Genomic DNA, 17,435 nt, shown 5'->3' on the forward strand with positions numbered 1-17,435 from the left:
ACAAAAATCCAGAAAAACAAAAACATAGCTGAGAATCCATTAAATGAGAAATCAAGACTCATCAAATAGATATCACTTGATCGCCATTCATTCAATGTGTAGTGATTTCTCATGACCTGTTAAGCATTGTGGGAAGTGTATGGGAGAATAGAATGTGGCCATTGCTGTCACTATCTATAGACACACATGTGGCACGTTGATGGGAGTAGAGAGTGATGAGAGATTCTGTGTGCATATGTGCTAATTTTCAGAGACAGACTGCCAGATGTGTTGTCTATACTTCTTACACAGAAGTCACAGGACTCTCATAAAGTGTCAGTGGGTTATCTGGTAACCAATATTAATCATGGCCTTCAAAGTCCACTTTGGTTTTAACTACTCAGAGCACACGAAGAGCGAAGCTGCTCCTTCTCACCCTAGTCAAATTCCAGTTAGAGAGGAAGTTGGCAGAAAACTAGACTTTCTTGAGACAGACGAGCTAGGTGTGTTGTTGCAGAACCAGAAAGTCTCCACCCACAAACCTAGTTCTTTGCCTCTGACACCTGAGTTCCACCCTGTAAACATTCTCACTCAATTTTGCCCCTTTGAGAGGGAGCGGCTGGCTCTCAATTCAGCTACAGAAGCGCAGCTCTGTATCCGTGGGTGACAGCTCCTGGCTATTCTCCTGCCTGGCCTCCTCTGAGATAGCTACAGGAGCCACTGTTTATAGTCTACCTTCCTTGTCTGGGAAGAAACAGAAAAACCTTGAGGACCTACTACGGCGTCTCCAGGTAAGACCACAGAGCATGTTTCTGGTTCTACAAAGAAGCCCATGTCCTTCTATACGCTGACTGATTCTGTTCCTAAACTGGCTTTCCAGCCACATGATATGTTGATCCAGGCTCATCATGGTCTTGCATGTGAAATTCCTCCATCTTTCCTGTTCAAGGTTCACAGACTAAAAGTTTTTGGGCTACCTGGTCAGTTACCATACTCCTCTATTCATTGATTTTTTTTTTTTTAAGTCATAACTTCTCTGTGGGCTTTGTATGTCTAACATAGTTTTCTCCATTTGGTGGCTCAGTAAACTGAAGCCTCATCATTTGAGGGGATGTATTCATGTTTGAACCATGGGTTAAGAACAAGATGAAATCTGGCTATCACTTCTCACTCCTATTATTTACCACCTAAGGCCATCCTGTCACGTAGGAAGCCAAAAGAGTTGAAGGATCTTCCTGAACTTTTAATGATAAACAAAGGGTGATTGGCTTTTATTATCATGAAGGGTTTTTGTTTGTTTGTTTTGTTTTCCAAGACAGGATTTCTCTGTGGAGCCCTGGCCATCTAGGAACTCTCTCTTTGTAGACCAGGCTGGCCTTGAACTCCGAGATCCACCTGCCTCTGCTTCCCTCCTATAAGAATTAAAGTTGTGTGTAGCACCATGTCTGGCCCTATTTTTAAAAGTTGAATTAAAAGAGATTTTTATAGTCATATTATATAGACCTCATCACATACAGATGTTTTTAGACAGCAAATTAAAAGACTGATGGGAAAGGAAGAACTTGTACATTGAAAAGTTACATGCATCCGTGAGATGACTGTGTAGCGCTTTCTGTATGTGCTAGATCTCTGAGGAAGAAAATTGGAACCTGAGGCTGATTGGCCATCTATTAATGTCATAGAAGCCTTTTCAGGGCATGTATCATGAAGTTCTAGGGAAAACAATAGCTTTCGTTCTCACAGTAAGATGTGGAAAATAAGTCTCAGTGGTGCTAAAGTGCCCCAAACTCTGTCACAGCAACTTCTCCAATTCTTCTTCTTACAGAACCTGTCATCATACCTCTGTTTTAAGAAAGTCTCAGCTTCAGTGAATGAATAAGATGTAACAGTTATTATTTCTCCCTTCCTTCTCAAAGATAAATCAGTCTCAGTTAGAGAAGCATATGTAACCTCCCAGCTCCTTATCTGCGAGTTTCTTATGAAAATGCCCGATATTCATTCCTGCAGGACCACGCAAAGAGTGAGTCAAGGGACAGTCCTGAAGAAAGCAATCAATTGTCTCATATAAAATAGAGAAAACATGATGTTGGATCATGATGCCGCTTGTCATCATAAGAGCCATTAAGTCAAAGGCAGGTCTCCTATGCCATTGCTGACATAGCATGTAATGAATGATGCTGAGAATCTCAAAGCAGCAGCTGGCTGGTTCAGCATGGCAATGATGCCATCCTATAAGATTTGTCCCATTATATACTTTAGATAATTTGTATTCTGCTTAGCACCTAGTAGAAATGTCATTATGCTATGTAGAGTAGGGGCATTTACAAGAGAAGCAACATTTGGCTCTTGTACAATTAAGCCAAATTTTGGGATTATTCCTTAGATAAAGGGTAGGAAGATGGACAAGAAGTGATGCTATCCTTGTTTTCAGCCAACATGTATTTTTTTCTGAGATATCACCCAGATAATAGCCTCAAGTCTTATAAAATAATTGGATTTTATTCCCTAGGACCTAATGGCAGGTTTAAGTCTAAGAATTTGATTAATCTAAAGGTCTTAGTTCAGCAGACACAGGTGAATCCAGCATGCCAATGTTTTTTGATTTTACTTCACTATTAAACAAAATGAAACTAGTTGCAAGTATTGCATGGTAGTGTTTAATGAAACACAAGGCAAATATTTAATTATTCAGAATGGTTAGGAGGTTTGGTGATGCTGGATCCACATTCTTATATGGAAAGTGTACCAGTGGGATCTGTGAGGTATCTGTCCCCCACAGGCAGAACACATGCACCTCAGAGCTTTACAGTTCCCATCCTTCCTCACTGAAGCTTCCAAGTGTCTTTCATCTGATCTCGTCTAACCTTTTAAGGATCAGAGTTTCTTAAATCTCTCACTTTCAAAGGAATGCTGGAGGTATATGATAGACCAGCCAGCCCGCAGATCAGTGTGAAGTGATCTTGAGGGAGAGGTGAAGTGAATTCCTTGGCCCAGGCTTCTGTGTACACAGGAGATAGAAGATGTGAAGATGACCCAGTGGTATAGCCCACTGGGTGGGGTATCTATGTAGGCTATTTTCTTGAGCTAGTTATCAAAACTCAATAATACCAAAGCTGCAGTATTATTCAGAATGACAGGGCTTTGGAATAGTCTCTATGACTATGTAACCACAAATAGAAAAGAGAGCTGTCAATAGCAGACCAACATTCTTTATTCAAAAGATCAGTTGCATAGAATTAAGGAAAGGAGTTATACATACTACAGTACACAGGAAGTAACAAAACTTGCTGAGACTTTGGAAAAGTATGCCAATAATACATTTTTATCATATGGTTATTAAAATAATAATTACCTCTTGATTGCTTTGGGTGCATATAATTCTAACACTGAATATTCTCTAAAGGGACTTTCATCCAATGTTGAAAATGTGTACAGGATGGGAAAAGGCAAGCAAACAACAAAATACATGGACACAGGGAAACAAGCAATAAATAGCTCAAAAAGGACACAAAGGCAGTGATTCCACAGGGTAAGGAGAGAGTCTTGACACGTGAGTGGACTGCCACCAGAGATGTTCCTGTGGGAAAAGAAGACACATTTGACATAATCTTTAGAAAGATACAGATAAGAGTTTCCAGTAAGAAAGGACAGTGAACAAAGTTGCAATTCAAGGCTGCCTGAAGTGCCTTTGAAGGATAGATGGAGTGGCTGCGGAGAGGACTGGTGAGTTGATTGAGAACCTGACTGGAAATCTGAGTCTGTCCCAGATTGCCAACTAAGAACACTAGATCACGTGCAGGCATAGTGAGCTAAGTGAGCATTGTCACCCTCAACCAGGCACTGAGCCAGTCTCCTCGTTATTGAAACCCACAGTTTGGCTGAGAACACCTGTTCAAGTGTACCTTAAATCTGTTTTAAGGTTCCAGGGAAATTAACATGCATAAACTATTCATGACCCAGTGTTTCTAAAAATAGTAACCAGGGCTAAGTAAGGGAGACAAAGACATAAATATACCCTTCTTAGAAATACAGATGAAAGTGTCTTACATGCATTGAGAAACTCTTGCAAGTAGTTTTTAAAGTGGCGATAAAGTTATTAGTCTGCCCCCTAACATTCTTTTGGATTATCTGAAAAGTGGTGTTTCACAGCTTCCTCTGAACTCTTTACCGTGTGTGATTTGGAGAGTGAGTGTGGCTAAATTGCCTTCCTGTCTGGGAGGCAGTAACTTCGAGAAGCCTTTAGAGCAGGTTCTTGGATGAGCCCTCTTCTTATTCTTCCTTAATAAAAGGTTGGTGAGAAGCATGAGTGCAGGTATGTGGTCTGAAGCAGTCCTGGTGGGTGGAAAAACAGGCAGAATTGTAGCTGCACTGGCTGCAGCAAGCTGGCAACAGGCCAGGGCTTCTCGTTCTACCATGCATTGCTGAGTGATGGTAGGTGCACCTGCTGTAATTGTCCACTTTAAAGGAGGTCAGTGGGTGCTCTGACCTAGATAAAAGGAAGGATTTGAACACAGTCCATTCACTTAATGCTATTTTTGAGCATCTGATAAGTTAAAAAATGCTACAATTTCATTTGTTAAAAGCCGTTTATTGGATATTGGCTATTTTGCAAACAATTTCTCTAACCCTGTGAGTAGTTCTCCTGCTTTTAAGGAGGTGAGACTGAAGACAAATCCTAAGTGTCAACAGGGAGAATGTGTGTGGCATAAAGGAAGTGTAGGGTAGATTAGGGGTAGGGCAAGCAGAAGTGTGAGGGTGAATGCTGTGTCCATAAGGACAAGCACCTTACGATGTAGGTGCACAGAGTGTTGGAACTCTTGTGTCTGGTTGACTGAGAGGGAAAGAATGGTGTGGCGAAAAGGCAAAGAGGATCCTGTGACTGCCTGAGTGACAGGTAGAAAGGAGTGGCTTCAACTCAAGTGGGGACGATCATGAGAGGAACAGATTCCAGAACAAATATTAGGGGGTTTCTTTGGATCCCATAAAGTTTGAGAATTTGAGTTGTCAATAATTTAGAATTCAGTGAAGATATTTCCACATCTATCTATCTATCCATCTATCCATCCATCCATCCATCCATCCATCCATCCATCCATCTATCTATCTATCTATCTATCTATCTATCTATCTATCTATCTATCTATCTACACACATATACATACACACATATATATGTGTACATACTTATATATGTATTTATATATACTTATATATCTGAACATATGAAACACACACATATATATATAATTATATATATATAACTTATATATATATAATTAAAATTACTAAATAAGTTAGTATAGAGAGAAAACATGAGCAGTTTTCAGCTGCCTTCTGGGATGCTGCAGTTTCCTTGAGTTACAGAAGTGGAAGGAGGCACAGACCCAGTGGTGTACCAAACAGGAAGAGGGTTGATGGGGGCCTCCACCAGCACAGAAGAAGATTTGAGGATTTGATCACTAGAATCTTTTATGATCTCCATCCCATCCTAATACACATATTATTTCGCTTGTACTTTGTACGGACAGTGTATTATCTTCTCACCTACGTTCTAGTGCAGGGACTACACTCTAGTGTTCCCAGCTCACTGCTTGCTCTGGTTCCAAACCAACACAGGAGGAGCTAGAGGAACACCATCCAGAGGGGTGGTACATAACTACACAAAAGCCCTGAGTCTGGGACCAAGGTAGACAAGCAGGTAGAATGCTACTCAAGGGTAGAATCAAATATGAGTGAGAAGTGGACCGAGCAGTCTTTAGTGTGAAGGTTGATGAAAAAACAGAGAGGCTTTGGAAATGATGGCTGTAGATATTCATCTATTCATCCATAAGAGATTCTGTGAAATGGGGAAATTCATACTAGCTGAAAAGGAAGTGGGGGCTCCTTTTTTAAGGTGAGAGAAAGTTGCTAGAAATATACTTCCATAGGGATTAAAATGTGATCAGTGCACATAGATAACAGGATCGTATTTAATATTTTATAAACCATGTGGAGCAGCTGAGATGAGATTACCATCATATAATTCTTTCAGTTACAGAAAATCAGGCTCAGGAGCTTAAAGTCATCTGCTCAATACCAATGGCAGATGGGATTTAAGGCTGAGTCCTGAAAACTTAGAGTTTAAGGTTCTCACAGTGAAGAGTCTACCCATGAGAGTTTGCAAATCACTTAAACTTGTAGAACTCTCTAGAAATGTCACTGAGCTACGACTGTTGCAGGGTCTTTTCTCTCAGGAAACTCACACTACTCAGTGATTTCTCCTGAACTCAGTGCACCTTTGCACCAAGGGTGGGGAATTTGGAGCCCTGGAAAGGAACTAAAACTTAGCATGTACAACAGTGAAAGTTCTTCCAAATACTATCTATCGACCAAGGCTTCAGGTTGACTACCTGATGCTGGAGTGTAGGAATCAAGTTTTAGATACCAACGCTTATGGACAGGCTGCCTCCTTTTCCTTCGTCTAGAAGGGCATTGGTCTCTCCTACCAACATCTTGGAACATTCACATGCTATCTACTTAAATGCCACACATACTCACTGGTCTCAGTACACACAGCTCCAATCATGTGCTCCTGGATCTTTAGGTCTACTGGACTCTCAGTTGGGATATTGTTATTCTTTATAAAGACTATGTTTAAGTGGGCATTATTTTGACATAGCCCTTCAGCTCCTGAATAGGAAGCTTTTCATTCCCCTTGTCATTCCTCCAGTGGGGTGACTTTTTTTCTCCTATCACTGATGGCTCCTAATAGAAATGTTTCAGTAGAAGCCATCACCACGATCTTTGGCCTTCTGTATCTTCTTACTGATGTACCTATATCCATAAGTAGCACAAGTCAGTATGACCCTTTATGGAATATCTATAATGTTCTTGATACACATTTTCTAGATGTCTACTGCCTTAACCTTGCCATTGTGCAATGATCCATCTTCTATTGGATCCATCCATCCATATTGCCAAAGACCCAATTCTTCAGCAATATACTTCTCAATGGCTGAAACTATCTGTATATGTACAGGTCCTCCTAATTGGCACTTCTCTTTCTAACATGGTGCTTAGCCACTGTTCTACCAAATGTGCTTTAATTTATTAAATAAATGAGGTGTTCTTTTATATCACTTAGAGCAGCACTAGGCCATTTAATTTATGTCAGACAGAGAAAAAAAGAGTAAAGTACCTAGATTCAAGACAGTCTTATATGCAGAATTAATTAATTAGGCAAATCAAGTCTAAAGCTTCAGAAACCAACTAGTGCAATTCATTTTCCTCTTGAGTTGGAGAAGCATAAATTTGAATAATTTATGTGTATACTTTGAAAATCTGACATCATTATTACCCATGCTTTTAACTCAGAATCATATGGTTATGATTATTAAAATTTGCTGACATCATGAACATTTATTTGTGAGTATACTTAGTAGATGAACTTACCTGGTCAGTAAGAAAAGATAAAACTACTAATGAGAAAAATGTCTATACAAACCTACATAACTCAGCTTTTCAAACTCACAACATACAAAGGAAGTTCTGCCTATTGCCATTATTGTTGTTAGCTTATATTGTTTTAAGACAGGGGATCACTCTGCAGCCTTGGCTAGTCTAAGACTCTATAGACCAGGGTGACCATGAACTTACAGAGACCTGCCTGCCTCTGCTTCGGAAATGTTGGGATTAAAGAGACTTAGTACCTGGCCAAGAACTGAGTATTAAAACAAATGGTGGGCAAACATTTTTAAATGACTAATACATTGAAAGTCAAAAACAAACAACAACAACAACAACAACAAAAAACCCTGTGCAGATTGTCATGATTGTCATAAAGCAGACCATTGTGTATCCTATTTAAATTTAAATTATGTTTGGTCAATGTCCCTGGGAGGCCTGCTCTTTTTTTTAATTGGAAGGAAACAGAGGAGGAGTGGATGTATTGGGGAGAGAGCTGGGGGCAGGACTGGGAGGAGTAAAGGTAGAGGAAACTATGGTCAGGATGCAATGAAGATAAAGAATAAAATTTAGAAAAAATAATGATGGAGAGATAGCTTAAGCAGATAAGAGTTAATACTGCTCTTGCAGAGGACTCAAGTTTGGTTCCCAACACATGTATTGGGCAGCACACCACTTATAACTCCAGCTTTAGCATATTCAATGCTGACCTCAATGGGTTCCCAGCCACGTACATGCACACATAACTAAAAATAAATATTTAAAAAATATATGGTAAAGTTTGGAGGCAAGAAAGAGAATGGAGAAATTTAATTAAATTATATTTCAAAAAAGTGAAAAAAACTAAAACTAAAATAAATAAATTTTAAAAATTTAATTGGTAAAGCATTTCAAGGAATGCAATTTGGTCACAAGTAGTCAAACACTAGCATCTATGTATCTTCACCCATAATTTCTGTGACTAGGAATTAATACTGAATAATAAATTCAAAGCATATGAGTTTTAGCTATAAAGATATTTAGCACATATTCATATAATCAAATAACAGGGGAATGGTGTCAATAATTAAGTATGGAGGATTAGTTAAATAACAATGTATGGTTGCAGAATGGAATCCTATAAGCACTAGCACAGTATTATTAGAATTTATTTATTTGCTTCCATCTTTATTGGAGTATTATTAACAATAAAAACAGCATATATTAATGGTCATGGCATGCAGCTGATGTTTTGACATATGTATACATCATGATGCAATTACAATTAAGCTAAAAGTCTAATAGCACAACGATTACATCACTTAGAGAGAGAGAGAGACAGAGGCAAAGAGAGGAGAACATATAAAATGTACCTTCTCACCAATTTTCAGGCATAAGAACTTACTATTTATTCATTAAGTAATACAGTAACTTCTGTGGAAAAGTAAAGAAATAGGGCAGAAAGACCTTTGGTCAGTTTAAAACTCTGAGACACACAGTCTGACTGACCATGGAAAACTGTTTAATCTTCTAAGATTTTGCTCTCTAATCTGTAAGTGCAGATAATGATAGGGCCAGGGCCCCAGGGCTAAGATGAGCTGAGTCACAGTGCTGCCTCAGTCAGTATTGATTTCCTCCTACAAGTGTAAAAGGGGGTATGTGACACAATAGTTACACCAGCTCTCTACTTTCTTTTTTTTTAGGAGATATTTTCATTATTTACATTTCAAATGTTATCCCCTTTCCTGGTTTCCCCTTTGAAAAAAACCCCTATCACCTCTCCCCTCCTCCTGCTCACCAACCCACCTTCTCCTGCTTCCTGGCCCTGGCATTTCCCCCACACTGGGGCATAGAGCCTTCACAGGACCAAAGGCCTCTCCTCCCATAGATACTAACAAGGCCATCCTCTGCTACATATGCAGCTGGGGCCATGAGCCCCTCCATGTGTATTCTTTGGTGGTGTTTTAGTTCCTGGGAGCTCTGAGGGTATTAGTTAGTTCATATTGTTGTTCCTCCTATGGGGCTGCAAAACCTTTCAGCTCCTTGGGTCCTTTCTCTAGCTCCTCTATTGGGGACTCTGTGCTTAGTCCAATGGATGACTGTGGGCCTCCACTTCTGTATTAGTTGGGCACTGGCAGAGCCTCTCAGGACACATGCTTCACTATGTTCATAGCAGCCCTATTTATAATAGCTAGTATCTGGAAAGAACCCAGATGTCCCCAACAGAGGAATGGATACAGAAAATGTGATACGTTTATACAATGGAGTACTACTCAGCTATTAAAAACAATGAATTTATGAAATTCTTAGGCAAATGGATGGATCTGGAGAATATCATCCTGAGTGAGGTAACCAAATCACAAAAGAACATACATTGTATGCACTCACTGATAAGTGGATATTATCCCAGAAGCTCGGAATACCCAAGATGCAATCCACAAACCACAAGAAACTCAAGAAGAAGGAAGGCCAAAGTCTGGATACTTCGTTCCTTCTTAGAAGGGGGAACAAAATACCCATGGAGAGAGTTGCTGAGACTAACTATAGAGCAGAGACTGAAGGAAGAACAATCCAGAGACTGCCCCACCTGGGGATCCATCCCTTATATAATCACCAAACCCAGACATTATTGTGCATACCGGCAAGTGCTGGCTGACAGGAGCTGACTCTCTTTCAATGTAGAAAAAAAAATAACATTGTCTAAAGGTAACTAAAGGTAACTGTAGAACAATCTGAGGCTTACATTAAAGTCATTTGTTTTTGTTTTTCTGCACGGTGAGTTCCAGGACAGGTTTCCTTTGCTGTTGTGCAGCATGGAGAGGAGTGTGGAGCCACACTAGTGTTAAGCTTAGTCTTTAGGAATGAGGACCCTTTGTGTCGTGGCTCTCAGACTTCTCAGTTCTCATTAGAAAAGGTCAGCATCTACTCAGTTAAGGTTACCACAAAAATGGCTAGCAGGGTTCCGGGCTCAATTCTGAGTCCCCATACCCTCTGTTCTGTCTTCTTCTCTTGAACAAATGGAATCTGCCATGAGCACACTCAGTAAGCTGCTATTCCTTTTAGAGCCTTTGCTGTTGGCACTGGGTGTGAAAGACAAGGGAGCCCAGAGGATGCTTTCTGACCCCGAGGGGCCTTTGCTTCCTCCAGAGAAAAATGCCAGCTGGTGGGTAGAGAAGGGTTTCTTAGGAGGAGGTTCCTGTTTGGGAGTCTCCTTTTGTTTCTTTTACTTCAAAGCTCAGTTCTCACCTTGATGATGGAATGTATCAATGTCTAACCCTTCATCTTTGACCACTTTACATACTTCAGAGTTTTAAAATGAAACCACAGGGTATAAGGAGCCTTTGACCATAGTTTTTCATGTGATATTCTTCTGTGACTTTTTGTCCATGTTTAATTTTCTACAGAGGTATGGTTACTACTGTGACTTTATATGCACAATATTAAATGATAATACCTTTATTTTTATTCTTGTTTTTACTTTTATTGGTCTTTTGAGACAGAGAGGGTTTCTCTGTGTACCTTGGTTTTGAGGTCCAGGACACTGGCTGGCCTGGACCAGGCTGGCCTCAAACTTCAGAGATCTGCCTGTCTCTGCTTCCTAAGTGCTGGAATTTTTAAACCTCTTTAATTTAGTATTGCTACTTACCTCATTCTCCTACTACGTTCTGGATTGCGTGCAATGAATCTATTTCTGATTCATTATTCAACTTAGTAGCTTAAGCAAGGAAAACCGATCACATTCTTGGGGTGTGGGAGATAAACCCTAAATGGAAGCTTTCTCTGAGTGAGGAATCCCAAACACCATGGTTGGCCTATTACAGACGCTACAGAATCAGCAATGACCCACCATGTTGAGGCTGGAGGGACAGGAAAGGTGTTTTATCTGGAACAGTACCCCACATAGACTATCTCCAAAATGTTTTCATTGGCTATATAATGAACAAGACAGGAAGTTCCCATCACGCAATGCTTCTGCTCTTGAAGGAGGGGTGCAGAATACGGATAACTGCTGTCTTTTTATATTTCCTATTCCTGCTCCACATACAAACAAATTTATCTGAACAACAACAAAAAAAAACCCATCAGAAAGTTCTAATATCTAGTGGGATAAAGATGATTAAAATAAATATGACACTCTCAGTCTTATTCTTTTAATCTGGTCACCTTTGGAAATGACTTTAAGCTTTCTTCCTAGTCTTAATTTGGGTATTCCACTCTGGCCTGGGAAGATCTCTAGCCTGGCTGTTGGAGGGAATCTTGAGAGTAAGTAGTTGATGAAACCAAAGAAAGATGATGTTCAGGGGTGAGAAACAGCTTCTCCGTGAACTCAGAATTCCAGGCTGGTGCTAACTCAGAGCCTTCTCCACTGCCACTAAGTTTAATGTCTTGCTTGGCTCATGATTGTTGATGTATTTCTCAGATTCAATTGACTATCATACCCCTTCCAGCCCCTCCTCCTAAAAAGCTATGTTCTGGACTGTAATGATATTTTAATACTCTGCTGGTTTTCTTTAGACCCATTAGCTCACACAATCATTAAACTTCTCCCTAAGGCAGACTTTGGATTCACTTCACATTTGAGAAAACTCAAGTTGAGAGGTTTTAATTGTTATATGACCTCAGGCAGCTGGTAAGTTGTGGAGTCTGGATTCAAGCCCAGGTCTATCTGAATCCAAAGCTCTCTCTACCTCTGCTATGCTGTTCCCAGCAAAATATTGATTGCCCAAAATGAATCAATTTATGTCTTTGCTGCTCCTTGTCCATTATCTTGTGAAAGGGTTGGCTTAATTAATTCTCCAAACATTTGTGTCTTCAAATCATAGGTGAGTGATCTTGACATATAACCCACCCATTGTGCTTAAATCAAAAGTGCAGACATCTTTCAGGCTCCGATAGAGAAAGCTCAGCTCTCTGGCTTGGCCACTCCACCTGGTAGCTGATGTAAGGGACTACAGGAGTGGGAAACATTAGAAAACTAAAAACTACAGATGATGAAAAACTCATCTCATTACAAACAATATGCAAACCACAGTGAAGATGTGTTTTAGAAGAAACAATCTGACCTTTTTTATATTTTTTTACACTTGCACATGAGTCCTATATTTACATCGTTTCCCCTCAAAACTTTTCTCCGTCTAACTTCTCCCATGTCCTTCATTCTCTATAAAGTTCATATGCTCTTATTCTTTAATTATTACTGCTTTATATATATTTACATACCTACGTAGTTATATATAAACTTATATATACCTATATTATATATTTTTCATATATTTATATTTACTGTTTTGTATATGTTATATATAAATAATCTATATAATATATAAATGTAGAAAATATATTGTATATTTGCATAAATATTTATATATTTATATTATATAATTTTCATATATTTAAATGATATATTTTATATATTATATATACAATAATCTATATAATATACATAAATGTAGAAAATAATTATATATTATGTACATTGAATATTTACTTATTTTTTTGTATGTTTAAAGCTGGCCCCTTGGGATTAGATAACCTATCATAGGGCTTATTACTGTAGAAGATTTGTTCTTCCTCTCTCAGCAGTCATTACTTGCTTATAGCTTTTAATCTAAAGGTGGAGGTTAGTGAAATTTCCTCCATCCACACTAGCATGTCACATGTTGCCATTGCTCGGATCTTATCTAAGGAACTACATTGTTGAGATATGACAGATCCCCTATCATATAGAAGACACTGTCTAGAAGGAAATATTCTGATCTTCTGGCTCTTACAATCTGTCCCCTGTTCCCTGAGCCTTCAAGGTTGTGTTGTAGATGTTTAGCATAACATGGAAGGAAAGAATAGAAGAGTTTTATTATGCTTGGTTTGTGCCTGACTGGGTTTAAGCCTAAGGGTTAGGTCAGGTCAGGTTGAATACTGTGTTGGTCAGCACTCTTGAACTGCTCTCTCTCCCACACCTAAAGCAGCCAATCCCACCTCTCCCTTGTCTTCCCTATCCTTCACTAGACAAGACTTTTGCTTGAATACTCACATTTCTGCCAAGCCAAGGTGTCCAGTCTATCTACAAGGAAAGTTTTTGTTCTCAGAAGACTGACTGGTTTCTTGGAAGAACTAAGTTTATCTGAGACATATCATTCTGCAATATGCTCAGATCATTTACATAACAGGTTTGTGGCTTCTTGGCCTGAAAACAAATTTCATAACTTCTTGTACAAAAAGCCTTTCCCAGAACACACTGTCTTTCCTCATCTCTCCTAGGGTCCTTTAATTTTTATTTTCTGAAGCAACAATTTATATATTAAAGGGCACCAAAATACGTTACCAATTTGACTTTCTAAATATCATGTATAATCTCTCCCTGGTACTCACTTTGGTCTTTTTCTGACTTTTGATGCTTCTGAGATTTTCCAAAAATCAGATTTTGATATATTTTCTGTGTGAAACAGATTTTTCCATAATGGAATGTTCTGAGGAAAGGGAAGTCTGTGATGAGGATGTGGGTGCTCAAAGAACAGCATTTTCTATCCTCAATACTGTTATGAGCATAATACTTTTTCTCCTTAGATATTCTTTATGTAATTCTCTTTGTAGAAAATTAGAAAATATAATAAAGAAGAAAAAGTCTATCCTCCCACAACCCAGAGAAGACTAGCATCATCACTTTGATGAATGTAATAGTAAATGTTTTCCCTATGTATTTGTATTTTGTCCTTATAAACCCAATGTTATGCTATGTGGTGTATTCTATTTTGTTGCTTGAATAAAAATAAAAGCATAATGGGGTCCTTTTGATAATTTGTATACTGTTCATTATAATGACTATATAATATTCCCCCTACATTACCTTTGGATAGATTTTATTTTCTGTTCATAAATTAATTATGAATGAGACATTATTGCCTATAATAAAGGTAAGTGGAAAAAAAGGACATACATGGGATTACCATGAGAATGTGGTGAGTTAAGAACATACTGTAGAAAAAATTTATGTCAAGGGATCCCTCTCTCTTCCATGAATTCAGTTATCTCCAAATAGCTTATGAAGGTCTGGTAACCCATTAACAGATTTCTTTCTCTTTATTGTGAGTTTTAAACCTATAGTTAGGAAAGGCTTTTAAGAAATCAAGTTAACAATCTTGGGAGACATCTGATAACTGGGATGCTAAACAAGAATGAGCAAGATCTTCCTTTTTTAAAGATTCTATAACCATAGTCCTGCTACCTAGAGGATAGTTGGTTTGGACTATTGTCCAGCGTTTTCTAATAAGCCCGTCTCCTGACAAAGTTTTGGAAGAATGAGTCAGAGACTGACAGTCAAATGCAGGGACATTGCCTTGTCTGGTAGGAAAGAAAGAAAAATTTTAAACATTGCAAAGCAAGAGCAGTCTCAAGTGTTAGAAAAAGCAGGCAAATTTCCCTCCTAGATAATTTTGGAGACATGTCTGGTCATTATTACAACTTCTAGGTACTCTTCCTAAACAAAATTGAAAATACTGACCATGCTATTTAACAAGTGCTTTGACTGGCCTTCTCATTCTTACCTCTATTCCCTCTTGGTCAGTGTGTGAATGGCTACATACATTTACAGAAAGGCTGACCCAAACCAAATACCATCTTTCTCCGGTAATCCAACCCTGTACACAAGCAAAGAAGCAGAGGCGTGTGGCTATCTTGGGCAGGAATTTTAACTTTCTCAGCACATTTTTTATGCACTCTGGCTGCCACTGCTCACTGTCTTTGTGTTCATAGTGGGTCACACATCAAAATGTAACTTTCCTTACTTTCTAATATTCTGGGCACATTTATGTATATAATATTTATATACTTCTGTTTCTTATGAATGCTTTTTTGTTGTTATTGAGATGAAGTCCAGCCTCTAACTTACTATGTGTCCCAGGCTTGCCTTGAACTACTAACCCTCCCTCATCATTTTCCTGAATGTTCCATCGAAGACCGTAGAGTTGTTTTGTTGTTGTTTCATTTTTGTTCTTGGGAGCAAAAAGAAGAGCAGATGTCACTCTTGATCATGTCTGTCTGCCATTGACAATCCAATGTAAAACTATTTTAGACTTTTTTTTTCATTAACATTCTAAACCATCTACTTTTCTAAAGTCATCTTAGAGTGAATCTGAATGGCTCTTCTAATGCAGAATGACTTTCATCTCAGTACTTATTTTAATGAGCCATCTGTGTTGCTCTAGATTCCCTGTCTTTTCTTTCCCTGGGTGGAACTTTCTAGACTTGTTTCAATGTCCTGGCATCTTGTAGAACAGGTTGTCTTTCCAGGTGTCAATCTCCTCTCCAAGGCAGGGTAGAAGTGGGTCAATTGGCCTTAAGATGATACTATTCTCAGGAGACCTTATAGCTAATTAGTCTAAAACTCTGCCTTGCTTAACATTTGCCATATTAGGAATTTCATGTACATTCCATTATTTCTCTAACACATTTTTAGTGATAATGCCCAACAGTGAGAAGTTAACAGTATCTACTGTTAAAACTACAAGGCAGTGGTTCGCAACATGTGGGTTCCAACTCCTTTGAGGGCTGCATATATGATATTCTGTATATTAGATATGTATACACATTAGGAAGGTTGAGGACCACTGCTCTAGGGTTCTCAGCATTATTCCATGGTCCTTGTGTGCCTGCTGGAATAGTATCCATTGGCTTGAGGATAAGCTTCTATTCTGCCCCCTCTGTCACTAGAGCGGCTGTCAGGAAAGACACTGAGATTCTCATTTGCCTCTCAAGGTGGTTTCAGGATGAAGCAAGTGTTTTCTTGTTCTGTCTGTCTCTGGTGGTGCAAGTTACCTCTGGGGCATCCTCTGTGACTGTGTGTACTGTGCTATATACAGGTTCTGTCTTTTGTAGGCATCCCTGAGGGCCAAAGCAGGCATAGATCTTTCCTTTACCAAACCTCACTGTTCACAGAGCCTAGTCTTAGCAATGACAAAGAACTTGTTGATACAACCTAATGGTGCTTGACAAGCAATAGAAATTGCTCTTCTATTGATGTTCATGACAGGCTTCTGGAAATGGCATGCTGGATGTTGGACCTAGAAAGACCTCAAATCTCTCATCATGTTGGTCTGACTCACTTGAGGAGAGATATTCTCTAGCCTTGTTTGCATTTTCTGTCTTTGTTTATTTGTTTTAATTAGAAGGATTTTGCTCTCTTACCCAGACTGACCTATCCTCCTGGACTCCAGTCATCCTACCCACTCAGTTTCCCATGAGCTGAAACTACAGGTTGAAACTGCCCAAGGCATGGGCAGGCAGCCCTTTGCATTTTCTGTCATATATTCATCAATTTGAAGACATTTCTTATGTAGTCATTTGTTCAGCTAATCCATAAAGAACACATTGATATGCTCCACTTGATGATAATGATACCAGAGTACCAATAAAACCCTGTTAATGTCATCAAGGATTGTATTAGAGGAGAAAATGATAAAGCTAAGACCAATGAATGGGGAGCTACAGTACACCAAGTCAGGAGTTCTGAAGGGCTCAGTATAGTCTACAGGAAGATACAGTTGAGGGATAACTAACCCAAGAGATGGAGATTAGTTGAAGAAAGCTTGTTTCTGTTCTCAGTGCTCTAAGTAGGGCAAAGGGAATCATGGGAGAAAGGAAAGGAGGAGGCCAGTGAGTAAGTGGAACTGACAGTGGAGAACAAGAAACAAAGAATGAATTTTACAGAGGACGGAAGGGACTGGAGAAGAAAGGGTACAGGACAAACAATGAGGCATAAATCTCCATAGGGAGGTAGCTGCTCAAACCATGGGCTCACCATAATCTGGAGCTTGGATTTATTTTAGAGTGAAGCAAGGACATTAAGAGGACACAACCACATGTATTCAAATAAAATGGAGAGACACATTCTTAATTTTTTTCCCTGATGTTGTGACAAAATACACTGACAAAAGCAGCCTCAGGGAGAAAATATTTATCCTGGTTCATATCTCAACATACAGTCAATCCTATATGGTAGGGATGTCAGGGCATCTGGAGCTTAAAGTTGCTGTTCAAAT

At 39.0% G+C, this 17,435-nt stretch overlaps 1 protein-coding gene across 4 annotated transcripts in view; it reads left to right on the forward strand.

Annotated features, from left to right (window-relative positions):
* The window catches only part of Tprg1 (tumor protein p63 regulated 1), a 142,553-nt gene that overhangs the window by 8,235 nt on the left and 116,883 nt on the right, over positions 1 to 17,435 (forward strand). Inside the window, exon 1 of one of the 4 annotated variants that reach the window (XM_031363543.1) lies at positions 571 to 770. The exons of 2 other annotated variants lie outside the window; for them this stretch is intronic. The gene's annotated coding sequence lies outside the window, so the exon portion shown is untranslated. Of the gene's footprint in view, positions 1 to 570; positions 771 to 17,435 lie in introns of those variants that run through there. One more of the 4 variants, XM_031363544.1, reaches the window with a different exon arrangement.

Source organism: Mastomys coucha, unplaced genomic scaffold (assembly GCF_008632895.1).
Source record: "Mastomys coucha isolate ucsf_1 unplaced genomic scaffold, UCSF_Mcou_1 pScaffold12, whole genome shotgun sequence".
Taxonomy (NCBI): Eukaryota; Metazoa; Chordata; class Mammalia; order Rodentia; family Muridae; genus Mastomys; species Mastomys coucha.